Below are 15,909 nucleotides of genomic sequence, written 5' to 3' on the forward strand. Positions count from 1 at the left end.
GAAAGATCAATGTGGGAATAACAGGTGATTATGTTCCGCTTTAAAATAAATTTTATTAACGACGCTTTTAGACACAAACTTGCTTTTTCATGTTTTAAGAGTCGAGAAAAAGCTAAAGATGACTCTAGTCGCCTTCGATGTATTAACAAGCCCGAAGTGACAAATGCTCGGTTGGACCTTTTCAGTTATAGAGTTTGAAAAGGGCCAAAAGAAACTGCTCTGGAGATCTAGGCAGAGGGTGTGCCAAACCTTTCGCGAAACCACATAATACATTTTACGGTACGGGTGGTCGATCTTCGTGAATGCTGTGTTCACTGCATCGCGATCAGTAGGGCGGCTGACACGGTTTCCTAAGGATAAAGGATAAAAGCCTATAGGGGTCTCCCAATATACGCGACGGTACGCGGGAGCTCAAGTCCGTGTTAGTGCCACCGACTCTCAGGAGGAATCACCCACCTTCGTAGAGATCGACAGTCACTATGTTTAACGACGCTGGAACACGTCTCTACCTAGACCTCTAGATGTTTGCGTTAAATTCCAAAGTGTTGTTATGTAAATTGAGTTTATTTTAATGTTGATCTTTCTTAATAGTTTGCCTTTCAGGTTCGCCACGAGATGTATATATACAACTTCCTATATGCAATCTAAGAATGAGAAGCAAATCTTTTCAATCTTTCAACTTTGAAAACCTTAATCTACTTGAGGGAAAAGAAAGACACAACTTTTTCCACAGATCAAAGAACACACACTAAAATGCACATTTTCCTAAATCGTCAAGCACACAGTCAAATGCAAAATGCACAATGCATGTATTTATTTTCGTTATCCTTAATGTTGATGCTAGACAAAAAGGAAACTGTTGTATAATTTTGAATCTAATTTCAAGTAGAAATAAACAAGCTTGTCCACAATCAAAAAGACACCTTATGATAGACTTGTTTAAACACAGGAAATGTATAGATTCAAACCATAAAAGTGAAAAGCAAACAAACTCAAACAGCCATGAACAGTAATAAAACTAGCTCAAAAGATCACAAAGACACTTTTACAGTTCAGGATCTAAGAGGCCACAGCTATACTGGTTCGCTTTTCACAATGGGAAACTGTAACTGAAACAAGAAATACTGAAAGAACATTCACAGTTTCATCACACAACTGAGGCGGAATAATGTCAAGGAGAAGTGGCTTACAGCAAGTACAATAACCAGCAAGCAATCAGCCAAAAACAAGTGCAAACAGGGCCAAGACACAATAGGAAGACTGAGCAAGACAAGGGCTAACTGGACCAGCGCAGGTTCTAGTCTGCCAATTTGACTCTCAGCGCAGTTCCCGAAGGGAGTACCTGCGCTGTAATGCAGGCTGCCTGTGTACAGCCCGCATTGACTCACGAGAGTTTCGTCTACAAAGTTTTCCGGGTCATAAAAAGCTCAAAAATGCACTGTTTTTGCTGAAATAAAAAGCTATAGGTCAAGTACAGGCTAAGGGATGATCAAGAGGATGAAGATCTATCACAAAGAGTAAAGAGTCTTTTGTAGATAAGCTCTTCAAATCTTGAATTTGCTCAGCAAATGAGCAAGAGTAGCAGTCCCTCTACTTCGCTTTTGATATAGTCAAAAGCTTTTCGATTTGGTACTCTCTTCTTCAAGAAATGAATAGCAAAATACTACAAACACCAACAAGATACTAGGCTCCCCAGCGGAGTCGCCAGTTTGTTGTGGGGAAAAGTATCCGATGCGGATGACCCTATCCCTACTCTAAAGGTGACAGTCTTTAGCAACAACTGAAAGTAAAGTTTTGATGTTCCACTTTATGAAAATACAGAGAGAATGAAAAGAAGGTCAACCAACCTGGTGTCTTTCGCTTAGTCGATCCTTGTCCTTCTCTCTTTGTATCTCGTTCCCAGCTTCTTGCTCTCTTAGCCGGTCCAGCTACACACAGATCCTGCACAAAACAAGGGAGCAAACTACAAGATACATGTACTCATAACTGAAGCATGGATTAGGGTGCATCAAATATACATGTAAACACAAAACATCTATGTAATACAAGTATATAGGAGAACATGCAAAACTTTATTGATAGAAAGTAACAGGGTTCTGAGAAGGTTACAACCAATGATGGCTCCAATCCAGCAGCACCTCCCCAGCAGCAAGAACTCTCCTCTTCACCTCTAGTAAAACAATCACCCAATAGCTCTAACTGTAATCCAACAGCACCTCCTTGCTTAACACAAAATTCCAGCCTCCTTAGACCTCATAGAAGAGCTCTATATATAGGAGAGAAGAAGAGAGGATGAGTCAGCTTGAGACTGACATGAAGCTGCCTTGTGTCCTCTCCCTCTTCAGTTTATCTTCAGTTCTTGAGTCCACTTGGAGATCATTGGTTACACATGGTGATCAAGTACCTCTTACTCATCACAGGGCGAATCTTATGAACCAAGTGTCAGTTTGGAAGCTTCCTGGGCAATTGACACCTTGCAGGATGACTGTGCCACTTGGCCAATCTCGCCCAGCGCAGGTAGCCTTCATTAATTTTGACTTCTAGCGCAGGTACAAAGAGGGACAGTTGCATTCCAGCGCAGAAGCTCAGTGGAGCAGCTAACATGATCCAAAATAAGTCTGTTTTGAAGTGTTTTCAGGTGGAGAACTGATTGGAAGTGCTGTTGTTTGATGACCTTGTTCTTTTAGGGGTAAGAACAACATGTTTAGGGACTGAGGATCCCTGTAATTATTGACATTCCATGCTCCTTGACGCGAGGCACAAAAATGTCTATAACACCCTAGTTCAACCTTCAAGTTATTTAGGATCCCATATGGGGTATACGATCGTCCATCAAATGCTTTTAATGTTGTCGAAGATCGCGACAAGGTTGGAGATCCTAATGTTTTCCAGCAACTCATCGACATAATACATGTGGATGCCCCCTCATCAATAATCGTTTGATGAACGGTTTTGTTGAGGGCTTTCACTTGAATAAGGAAAGCTAGTTGAGCCGGTAACTGAGGATCGTATCCTTTATGATCGAAGGATACAAGATTGGAATCCTTTGGGTCAATCCCACCGATAGCTGATAACAAAGCCTGCCTTTGGGATGGGCAATTCTGTAGTACTTCAAGAGTCGACATAGCGGATGGCGATTGGGCCAAATCTTCCACTATGTCATAATACTGCACTGCTCTGGCGCGAGGATTAAATGTCAACTTGTGTACTACTCCCTTTGGCGGTTTTATTGTTAATTCAGGAATGTTGGGTGGTACAACTTCTGTCGAAGTTGTTGTCGAACTACTTGGTTGATCTTTTTCCTTGCCGTTCGATAACTGCGGATTCCCGTAATCTTTGTTCCTTGTCGAAATCAAAGCATCGTTTTGCTGTTTTGAAACCGACAACATTAGCACTTGAGATGGGGAAGCATCTCCATTATCAACCAGATTTGTTCCTGGATTTGGAAACGGATCAGTTAACACTGCTGAGGTTTTCAAACTCTTTAAGAATTTCTTCAGCTCAGATTTGTATGGACACTCCCTTGTCTAGTGATCTTCATCGCATATACTGCATGGATATTTCCTACTTCCATGAGGGTTTGAAGAAGTTTTTTCAGGAGATGATTCATCCTGTTTCTTCTTCTTCCCTTTGTTTTGCTTTTTCTTGCTTCCTCGTTGTTTGGTTTCTTTGCCCTTATCTGCTGATACGGCATTTACTTCCGAAGCAAGAATTTCGTCTTTTGCATTTTGATCCGAAATCGTACGGGCCTTCTTGGAGTTTGCCTTTGTTGACTTCGCGTTTGTCGTGCCAATCACGCCATCACCGGCATGAGAGTCATTGTTTGATTTAGGAGGAGGAGGAATTGAGAATTCCAGTCTAGGGGCATCAGGTATTTTGTCGTAGAGCATGCCAGACTGAGTATAGACTAAGTCTAGATACTGCACACGAGCGATAACTTGTTCTTCCGTTACGACTCCCCCCTTTGCCACATCTTCCGTTATAGCAGGAAGTAACGACTTGATAAACCATTCAGCTAATAGCTGATCGGGAACGTACGTTTTTACCATCCTACGACGACGTCGCCACTCATGTATATGATCAGATATGTGAGTGGCCGTTGTCTGTTTGAAGTTGGTTAAGATTTCCGTTCCCGTTTCATACCTTATTGGTAATTGAAAATGGGTTAAGAAGGTCGTGGCTAAGGTGCTGAAATTTTCGAACGAAGCTCTAGGCAATTCAATATACCATTTTTCCGCTGGACCCGTTAACTTCCTCTGAAAAAGGCGAAGCCTTATCGAATCATCGTTCAGGGTGTTTGATGAACACCATAGATGAAATGTCATCACGTGATTCGATGGGTCCTCACCTGGATTTCCATTAAATTTAGGAATGTCTGAAGGAAGTTTATGAGGAATCGCTGGCCACCAAGGGGCATAGGCAATTGGATCGTTTGTTAACCGGTGTAAATCGGGTAACTCTAAAGTTGCCACGAGTGGTAACTGTTGATTTAGGTTAGGTGAAGCATACCCAAGATACGATGGAATTGCCTGAGCAGTTGGCCTTTGCATACCAGCATAATGTAATTGATGTTGGTATGACTGATACGGTTGGTGGACATGACCACCGTAAAGTGGTTGATTTTGACCATTTTGAATGTACGGTTGTCCACTGTTCGCAAAGATCTGCTGCTCAGAACCTTGGTATACTTGTTGGAATTGTGGTTGTTGGTATTGCACCAACCATGGTTGCGAAGCCATGTTCTGTTGCGCTATACTAACCGTTGGACCAAGGTGTGGGGTAATTGTACCCGTTTGGACCTGTGTCTCCCCACCAGTAGGCGATTGTGGTTGAGTCAGAGGGTCAAGGGGCTGTTGCATTACAACCTGAGAAATCTGAGGTTGACATACAATAGGCAACGTTTGAACTTGCGATACTGTCACAATAGCCGGTGTGGTCGGGATGTTCGACATAGGTACACATTGTTGCATAGAATACACAACCCTTGGTTGTTGAGGTAGCATAGGTATCTGTTGAGGGCCCCGAAATCGGGTCAACAACAAAGGGGATACCCACCCGGTCTGGAACCTGGTTGGCGGCTCCTTGCCCGTTTGATGTAGCGGGTCCGACTGGGGGTAATGGGACCAGCTTCCTGATGCATGGGATGTGTGTGTGTGTAGAGTTTGATTATGTTGATTTCTGGAATCATTCTAAAACTAATTTAAATCTAACTCGCAAACTGATTCTAAGCTACAGTAATCTAATGAAAACAACATATATGATCTACACTAACCCGGGATATATCTTTTCCATTATGCGATTTAGAAAGATTTCATATAATAACTGGTAATAAAGATCATTCAGCTATCACAAGAATATAAACCATTTAAGATGAACCATTCTGCATAAGAAGTTAAACAAAACAGTTGTGAAAAGCATATCGCATAAATAAATCATTCACATGTCAAGCATAAATAAATGTGTCCATCGTACAAAAGTGCCAAATGATAACCCATATGCTCATACATTAACATATAAACAATATTAGCTGCATATCACTCTAAGAATATAAGAAGAAATTCGTCAAGAGATAAAAGTACCATTTATGACTGATTTTTTCTCACAGACTCCAAGCAATAACGATTTATCTCTACTTGTTCTAATATCTACTAAGAGTACAGTAGTACAACATCAGTAGCAGACATTAAAATGCAAACATAAATAAATCTCAATCCTTCCATTCATCAAAACCTCCTCTGAGGGTGCAGAAGTGCATGTTCCGAGGACAAGTTTTTGACAAATTTCTGGACCCTTCTCCAATGCAATGAGAAGGGTTAAAATACTACTTCCTAATTCTAATAATAGTATTATTACAAAATTGAGGATACGGTTCTCAAATGACCGCCCTTTTCTAATTTAGTTAAAAAGGAAAAAACAACATTCTAAATGAAATTACTTGTGAACTTGGTCTTTGAAGTTGCAGCTGTCAAGCATAGGCTTGAGAAGAGTAAGTTGGTTGATTTCTGTGCTTAGCTAGGATGTGAAAACGGCATCCATAAGAGCCGGCGCTACCTTCTCGGCTGCGTTCATGATGCATCTTACTGTCATGCATTGGCTGTGTGGTTTAACTAAGTATGTCCAGTAACTTTCCCAATTTAGTCTAGCCAATGCCTGGATTGCTTTCTCGTTTGCCTGCGCTTTCTGCCTCCATTCTGTCTCTAGTTGCAACTTGCTCGGTAGGTATCCCGGGGTGGTCTCTGAAATCAAATTGGCTCTGTGTAAATTTTCATTTACACAGTCGATAAGAATGCTCGCTTGTGTCGCCGTTGTCTCTGCTGCTTGCTCCGCCTTTGTGATTTGTTCGTACCATTTGTTAAAGAGTAGCTCCTTTTGATTCTCATTAATCCTGGGTGCTCCTGCTCTTTTCTCTTCCTCATCATCTTGCCAAGTCAAATATTCTGATACTCTTTTGTTGTTCTGATCATAGTCGCTCCGCAATTCCACCACCTGGCTGGTGATCCTGTCGCTTAGTTCACAAAAGTGCCTCCACTGTGATATTCTACGTACCATATCTTCCTGTTGCTGTGATAGTTGCTCGTTCAAGCCGATGGACTCTGAAATAAACTCTGCCAGCTTAGGTTCGTCTTTATGCATTTCTCGCACCGTCTGCAGTTGGCTTTCTTTTTCTTCAAGACTTCTTTGATAGCTTACCTGCATCTGGCGAAAGTCTTCCTGTAGCTTTTCGAGCTGTCTGGAAGCTTCAGTGTTTGCGCTGGCTTGTTGCAACTGTTGTTGTAGCAGGTGTATTTGATTTTCATGTTCTTTTAGGAGTTGTTGAACTTCAGAGGCCTTGTCGATAGTTGCAGAAGCATATGCTCCTGCAATCTGAGACAACTTCGTGAGATTCTCGGTTGGATTATTATTTGGGTCTTTCCACAAGACGTCTAGATGTTCAATATCTTGAGACAGTGCATTCTCAAGCTTTCTCTTCTTTCTTTGTCTCCTTACAACTGCTTTATGTTGGGGACTGTAGAATATGTCCAGTGGAGGAATTTCTTCTACGTTGAGTAGAAGTTCTGAGGATGGAGCGATAGGAAGGTGTTCTGCTTCTGCGGCGCTACTGACTATGTTCGAGACGACCTCTTGCACCACCTGTGTATTGCCCACAGGTGTCTTCGGGACTTGCCCTTCAAGATTAATTAACTCATTGAAGGTTTCCCACTCTTTATCCAACTCTGTTGTGACAAGAGGTGTTTCGACGACAGGAGGGGGAACGTTTCTTGGTGGTGAGGCGATAACTTGCTGTTGAGCCATCGTACTTGACTGAGCTGTGTCTTTGGTTGTTTCTTCGTTCTTTTCTTTGTCGTGCACAGACTCTTCAGGATGCTCAGATATTTCTCTTGCGGCGCTGGACTTAGATCTGGAAGTGCCGGACTTTTCACTGAGGCTGATGCTCGGAGTCGGTTCTCTAGTAGCTACTCGCAGCCCTTCTAGTGGAATACTAGCCAGCCTTCTCTCTCTATATAATGTGAATTTCCGAGGGTCGTCTGGACACAACCTCGACTGAGCTTCATGCAAAATCTCTTTGAGCGAGCTTTTACTCTGAAAGAGGTCATCAAACAGATCTTTCATCCCAGAGAACACTCTTATCTTGACGTTGATTGTAAATTCCTGGGCCACTTTATTTGGGTCGAAAGGTCTTGATGAGAACTTAAATAATTGAAGACACGTCACGTTCTCCACCTCGTCAAAAGCATGTCCCACATCGAACAAAGAGAAGGCCCCACAAGTGACGGGAAATTGAGACCAAATGGCCTTCTTTTTTTCCTTTAGTTCCTTGGTTAAGCCGCCTTCAGAACAAGTTTGATAAGCGATTTCCCGGGCCAACAGTTTATTAGGGACATACAAGGGTAGGACATGTGGAGGTACAGTGCTTCCAAAAACTCGAATGTAGGTAAACCATTCTTCCCCAAACCATCTCGTGATGGGGATGATGTCAATTTGGGCCTCGGGAGAACACCTTGGGGGATCCTTATCATATATTATTCTATGTATGGGCAATATGAGCCCATGGCAAATCTGGTAAAAATGAGGGGCAAACTGGGAATCCCATAAGACTTTATGATAAACATGGATGGGCAATGGGTCTTGGGTAGTCCATTTCCAACCCATGGTAGGAAAATTTGATACAAGACAAACAGAGTCCATTATATAGGCAAACAAATAAAAAGGAGGATAGACCCTTTGGGAGAAAGATCTCTTAGAATGGTATTTTACAACCGCCGTGTATAGAGTATCAGAAAGGATTTTGGCCCAATCTACTATCTCGGAGTTAGTCGCGGCATCGACTAATGGTAGCCATTCAGATGAAAACTTATTGATATCGGGCATACCAAATAGTCTACAAAGCATGGCTACAGCAAAACAATATGGAGAGGTAAGGGAACAAGTGTTGTACATACCGTTTTTATCCTTTTTCAACGGCTCATCTCTTCTTGACCATTCTTTGGTTGTGTCTGATAGATCCGGATTTTCTACTGCGAACTTCCTAACAAATTGTTCATTATAGGTCGCTTGCGGTTCAGGAAGATGATACATGAGCTTCAGGTCTTGAGCAGCAAACGATCCCACGAGCCCATGTCCCTAGACTTTGAATTGCCTATTTGCCAACTCCGCATCATCTAGAATCCACTTGATCATGTCTGTATATGGTAGGATCTTCAACCTTGCCGCTATTCTATGGAGGAAAGAACACGCTAGGTCTTCCAGGGATGCCTCCGAAGGACATGATGCACTCGCGACAGCAGCAGTTACCTTCATTATTCTAGGGTTCTTTTCTTCTAATAGCCTATACATGCCTTTCCATGTTGAGATACCTGCATCTCTGTTGCAGGCTGTATCTGTGTACAGGGGCGCCATCTCCTTGGTTTTTTCTCTTGTTTCGGAGCCTCGAGCTTTGTTCTTCTTTCCCATTTCGCCTTGCGCTTCTGTCTGATTTGCCTTCGCACTTTTCTCCTGTAGGTTACGAGTGAAATGGAAAGACTGATCAGAAAGGTGATGGGAGAGTTTTAAATGCAAGAGATAATCAGATATGCCACCTTACGTGAAGCAAATCCGCATCAAGGCACGCGTCTTTATTCCACTTAATAACTGACAACTAATTTATTACTATCATTAAAAGCGCATAATTTCAAGTCAGGTTATAGTAAGTGGCTTTTCTTTGGGTGACGTGCCCGAAGGATTCGTACTAAGGTGCTTTATGATTTGCTAACGTACCCTTGCATGTCGCGCAATCGCAAATCGCAGCGATCGCAATATCGCAGATCGCAATAATTCAATGTTTGCCAAACTTCGCCTGCCTCATTTCTGCGATATACGATCGCGATATCGCATATCGGCGGATTTGTAAGCTTTTCTTTATGAATGCTAGTATGTTGTGATGCGATGTTGTTATTAACACTGGGGCGGCGCGCATATTGGTCTTTAGAAGGGAAACGAAGGTGTTTCTTATCCTTATGTGGTGTGACTTTAAAGATTTGATTTCATGAATACAGGCTTAGGCTTAGGACATTCAAGAAACCTTTTCTGAGCGTATGGTTGTAAATTCAAAAAGAAATCCTTGCTTTTCCTAAAAATTTAACTAAGTGTCCCCATTCATTCAGTATCGTGGCTGATACTAGATTGAACAAGGGGGGTTGTTGCTGGCCACAACAATTGGCGATTCACTTGGGAGAACCAGTTATCTCTGCTCTTTTTCTATTGACGTTTTCAAACTTCTAAAAAAAAAATTCTCAGGTTTTGAACTTTATTATAAAAAGATAAAAAACAAATGATACTTCAAAGCGTCAATGATGTTTTGTTTCAGCTCCATTCTAGCTCAATTACTTGCATCTCCAGATTGTATTCGAATTTAAATCAGTCATTACTTGGTCTTGTAAAACATAAAAATAAGTGTTCTCTATGTATCAGTCCTTCTTAAATATGCTCCTTTGTCGCAGGTAGAGCCACTGCTGCCAGCAAGCGTCCATAGCCTCGACAGGGTTACCTATTATCCAGGAATGATCCTTTATCCTGCCTCAGGTTATTTACAACTTTTTCAGAAAGAATCCCTTTCTTGATGCTTTTTCCTTTTTTATTCTCTAAAGAACAATGTCTTGGTTTGGTAGCCAAATTATGACACAGTCATTCACCTGATTTACACTTTTGCTGAGCAAGCTGGCTCGTGATGAGACCCCTTGTCTTTTGATTGCAACAATCTTGAGTCATTGCCCTGTTTTGGTAGACATTCTTGGCAAAGTCAGCAAGTTATAATATCTGTGATCATGATAAGTCGGCTTGTGATGAGACCTCTTATTCTTTGAGATATAGCATATTTTTTAGGTCATTCCTCTGAATGTTGTGTTTTCCTTCAGCAGGGAGGAAGTCAAATTTTCTTTCCTTAAGAAAGTTCTGGACGACAATGATAGGGCTGATTTTGGTAATGGCTGCTTTCACAGAGAATCTTTATTTTAATATTGATACCTTTCATTGTGCTGACCTAAAACAAATTCTTCACTGAGATAGCTTTCTTTTAAGTTTTTGGAGTTGAAACTATCATCATTTATGGGTCAAAGTTCTATCGATAATAAAGATCAAATTCTCAAAAGATTTGTTGTTTATAGGAGCCGAAGTCCAAAATCTTTAACAGAGACAAGGTGTCTTTAGTAAATTTCAAATGTCGTTTAGCCAGAACAAACATTATTTGAGAGAGGCAAACATTCCCTAGGGTCATGTAGAGAATACAAATAACTTTTCCTATCACTTATTGAAAGCAAAACTAACAACCTAGCTAAATAACTCATACTCCTATTCTAACTATATACAGGAAATAACTAAGTAAAATGATATTTCCAATGGAACCAACGATTCATTATTATTCCTAGCCGTATGAATCTTCCAAGCATCAGTAAAAAGAACCAAATTTTCCTTGGATCGAAATTGTTGGCTAGGGAATAAGAACCTACAACCTCAATTGGAATTCTGTCTGATTTTCTTTTCTCATAAGAAGTTTTTTCCAACTGAGTACCTATTGGATCATAAAAATTAGGGTGAATTTCTGATGTGAATTGGTGATCTTTCAATAGGAGGGATAACGAGTCAAATTGTGAAAAGGGTTTTTCAGTTTCGATGGCTTGTAACCCGTTGCTTGTTGACGTTGAGCCTTTAGCGATAGTGAAAGTTCTCATATATAAATCGCTAAAATATAATCTATCAAAAATTCGAAAATTTAAAAAGAAATCCGATTTTGTACAAAATGAATGCAAGTGAGAAGGAAATGATTGGGTATTTATACAAATAGTGTTATCGCACAACTGGGAGTTACTTGCAACTTTTTGCTTTTCACAAGAACTGGCCAGGTTTTGTGAATCAGGAACTAAGTCATGATTGCGAACAGGGATGGAGCTTTCCTCTTGATATGAATCATAGATCGGAGTATTGTCTTGGATAGTAGAATTATTCAAATGAGCTTTTGGTTTGAGATGAGGGTTAGATGGAATAATCCCTGATCTAGGATGTTCCTTATTAACTGACCCTAGATGAGTTACTTGTGATAACCCAACATCATCACAATTGTCAAAGCAACTATCCCAAAAGACTTGACAGTTTTCCCTAGGTTCCTCTTTTTCATTATATGTTTTCAGAAAAGGGAGGTCAGGCAGCTCTCGTTTGATATTGATCAAAGGCTGTGCTAAAGTGGTCTCTTTATTTTGAAAACCCAATGATGATTTGTTTGAATAACCCTCTGTGTCTGTTGAGATATGCTTGATATTATGAGGGGAAAAATCGTCATCACTAAAAACATTGGGGTAAAGAGAAAAATGCGAATCTGGAATAATGCATTTAGAAACATCAAATAAATTTTGTTCATCAGATTCACTATAAGCATCGGGCTTTAGATCATACCTTTTTGTGCCGATATTTTTTGAAAGAGAAACAGTTGGTGGATCTAACCTTGGGATCAGCATTTGTTGATTTGAAATGATATTGTCTGACTCTATGTCAAAGTCATCTTCTGGTTCCAAGGTAGTCTCCCTTTCAGTATTTTCGTCTTTGTTTTCTGGTACTATAGCATGCAAGACTCCTAGGCTAATCTCTGTTTGGTTAGATATAGGAGGTAGGAAATACTCGTCACAATCTGAAGATTCTTCATCTGTGAGCTCATTCTCGAGGTCATATTGTAGACATTTAAGATGAAATCGCATATTGAAATCCCTTACGGGTTCGTCTTGTTTCCGCAGATAGTCGATTTCATCATAGACCTAGTCGTATTCATAGCAATCAAATTCCAAGATGAAAGTCCTAACGAATTGGTCCCAGTTGTGGATTGATGCAACTGGGAGGTTTCTGCACCATTTTCTAGCTTCCGCTGTGAATGTAAGAGTAAAAATCCTGCACAAAACGCCTTCGTCAATTTTCTGAGTATTAGAACTCGAAACTCTTTGAATGAATTGCAGGGCATGGTGGAATGCAGAAGAATTATTCTTACCATTGAATTTTACCTGAGACAATAGCCTTACCACATCTGGTGGAGTGTTGGAAGAGGCAGGAACATGGATGCAACTCCAAATAGGAATTCTATGAGCAGCCATCCTGTTTCAAGATTTCTAATTTAAAAATATTCCAACAGACAATATGCTCAGGCCCTCCTTCTAGCGCCAAATATGTTGAGGGCCCTGAAATCGGGTCAACAACAAAGGGGATACCCACCCGGTCCGGAACCTGGTTGGCAGCTCCTTGCCCGTTTGATGTAGCGGGTCCGACTGGGGGTAACGGGACCAGCTTCCCGATGCATGGGATGTGTGTGTGTGTAGAGTTTGATTATGTTGATTTCTGGAAGCATTCTAAAACTAATTTAAATCTAACTCGCAAACTGATTCTAAGCTACAGTAATCTAATGAAAACAACATATATGATCTACACTAACCCGAGATATATCTTTTCCATTACGCGATTTAGAAAGATTTCATATAATAAATGGTAATAAATATCATTCAGCTATCACAAGAATATAAACCATTTAAGATGAACCATTCTGCATAAGAAGTTAAACAAAAAAGTTGTGAAAATCATATCGCATAAATAAATCATTCACATGTCAAGCATAAATAAATGAGTCCACCGTACAAAAGTGCCAAATGATAACCCATATGCTCATACATTAACATATAAACAATATCAGCTGCATATCACTCTAAGAATATAAGCAGAAATTCGTCAAGAGATAAAAGTACCATTTATGACTGATTTTTACTCACAGACTCCAAGCAATAACGATTTATCTCTACTTGTTCTAATATCTACTAAGAGTACAGTAGTGCAACATCAGTAGCAGACATTAAAATGCAAACATAAATAAATCTCAATCCTTCCATTCATCAAAACCTCCTCTGAGGGTGCAGAAGTGCATGTTCCGAGGAAAAGTTTTTGACAAATTTCTGGACCCTTCTCCAATGCAATGAGAAGGGTTAAAATACTACTTCCTAATTCTAATAATAGTATTATTACAAAATTGAGGATACGGTTCTCAAATGACCGTCCTTTTTCTAATTTAGTTAAAAAGGAAAAAACAACATTCTAAATGAAATTACTTGTGAACTTGGTCTTTGAAGTTGCAGCTGTCAAGCATAGGCTTGAGAAGAGTAGGCTGGCTGATTTATGTGCTTAGCTAGGCTGCGAAAACGGCATCCATAAGAGCAGGCACTACCTTCTCGGCTGCGTTCATGATGCATCTTACTGTCATGCATTGGTTGTGTGGTTTAACTAAGTATGTCCAGTAACTTTCCCAATTTAGTCTAGCCAATGCCTGGATTGCTTTCCCGTTTGCCTGCGCTTTCTGCCTCCATTCTGTCTCCAGTTGCAACTTGCTCGGTAGGTATCCCGGGGTGGTCTCTGAAATCAAATTGGCTCTGTGTAAATTTTCATTTACACAGTCGATAAGAATGCTCGCTTGTGTCGCCGTTGTCTCTGCTGCTTGCTCCGCCTGTGTGATTTGTTCGTCCCATTTGTTAAAGAGCAGCTCCTTGTGATTCTCATTAATCCTGGGTGCCCCTGCTCTTTTCCCTTCCTCATCATCTTGCCAAGTCAAATATTTTGTTACTCTTTTGTTGTTCTGATCATAGTCGCTTCGCAATTCCACCACCTGGCTGGTGATCCTGTCGCTTAGTTCACAAAAGTGCCTCCACTGTGATATTCTACGTACCATATCTTCCTGTTGCTGTGATAGTTGCTCGTTCAAGCCGATGGACTCTGAAATAAACTCTGCCAGCTTAGGTTCGTCTTTATGCATTTCTCACACCGTCTGCAGTTGGCTTTCTTTTTCTTCAAGACTTCTTTGATAGCTTACCTGCATCTGGCGAAAGTCTTCCTGTAGCTTTTCGAGCTGTCTGGAAGCTTCAGCGTTTGCGCTGGCTTGTTGCAACTGTTGTTGTAGCAGGTGTATTTGATTTTCATGTTCTTTTAGGAGTTGATGAACTTCAGAGGCATTGTCGATAGTTGCAGAAGCATATGCTCCTGCAATCTGAGACAGCTTCGTGAGATTCTCGGTTCGATTATTATTTGGGTCTTTCCACAAGACGTCTAGATGTTCAGCATCTTGAGACAGTGCATTCTCAAGCTTTCTCTTCTTCCATTGTCTCCTTACAACTGCTTTATGTTGGGGACTGTAGAATACGTCCAGTGGAGGAATTTCTTCTACGTTGAGTAGAATTTCTGAGGATGGAGCGATAGGAAGGTGTTCTGCTTCTGTGGCGCTACTGACTATGTTCGATATGACCTCTTGCACCACCTGTGTATTGCCCACAGGTGTCTTCGGGACTTGCCCTTCAAGATTAATTAACTCATTGAAGGTTTCCCACTCTTTATCCAACTCTGTTGTGACAAGAGGTGTTTCGACGACAGGAGGGGGAACGTTTCTTGGTGGTGAGGCGATAACTTGCTGTTGAACCATCGTACTTGACTGAGCTGTGTCTTTGGTTGTTTCTTCGTTCTTTTCTTTTTCGTGCACAAACTCTTCAGGATGCTCAGATATTTCTCTTGCGGCGCTGGACTTAGATCTGGAAGTGCCGGACTTTTCACTGAGGCTGATGCTCGGAGTCGATTCTCTAGTAGCTACTCGCAGCCCTTCTAGTGGAATACTAGCCAGCCTTCTCTCTCTATATAACGTGAATTTCCGGAGGTCGTCTGGAGACAACCTCGACTGAGCTTCTTGCAAAATCTCTTTGAGCGAGCTTTTACTCTGAAAGAGATCATCAAACAGATCTTTCATCCCAGAGAACACTCTTATCTTGACGTTGATTGTAAATTCCTGGGCCACTTTATTTGGGTCGAAAGGTCTTGATGAGAACTTAAATAATTGAAGACACGTCACATTCTCCACCTCGTCAAAAGCATCTCCCACATCGAACAAAGAGAAGGCCCCACAAGTGACGGGAAATTGAGGCCAAATGGCCTTCTTTTTGTCCTTTAGTTCCTTGGTTAAGCCGCCTTCAGAACAAGTTTGATAAGCGATTTCCCGGGCCAACAGTTTATCAGGGACATACAAGGGTAGGACATGTGGAGGTACAGTGCTTCCAAAAACTCGAATGTAGGTAAACCATTCATCCCCAAACCATCTCGCGATGGGGATGATGTCAATTTTGGCCTCGGGAGAACACCTTGGGGGATCCTTATCATATATTATTCTATGTATGGGAAATATGAGCCCATGGCAAATCTAGTAAAAATGAGGGGCAAACTAGGAATCCCATAGGACTTTATGATAAACATGGATGGGAAATGGGTCTTGGGTAGTCCATTTCCAACCCATGGTAGGAAAATTTGATACAAGACAAACAGAGTCCATTATATAGGCAGACAAATAAAAAGGAGGATAGACCCTTTGGGAGAAGGATC

The sequence above is a fragment of the Pinus tabuliformis genome, chromosome 3_1, assembly GCF_031772625.1.
Source record: "Pinus tabuliformis cultivar Carrire ecotype Pingquan chromosome 3_1, CPIR1, whole genome shotgun sequence".
NCBI lineage: Eukaryota > Viridiplantae > Streptophyta > Pinopsida > Pinales > Pinaceae > Pinus > Pinus tabuliformis.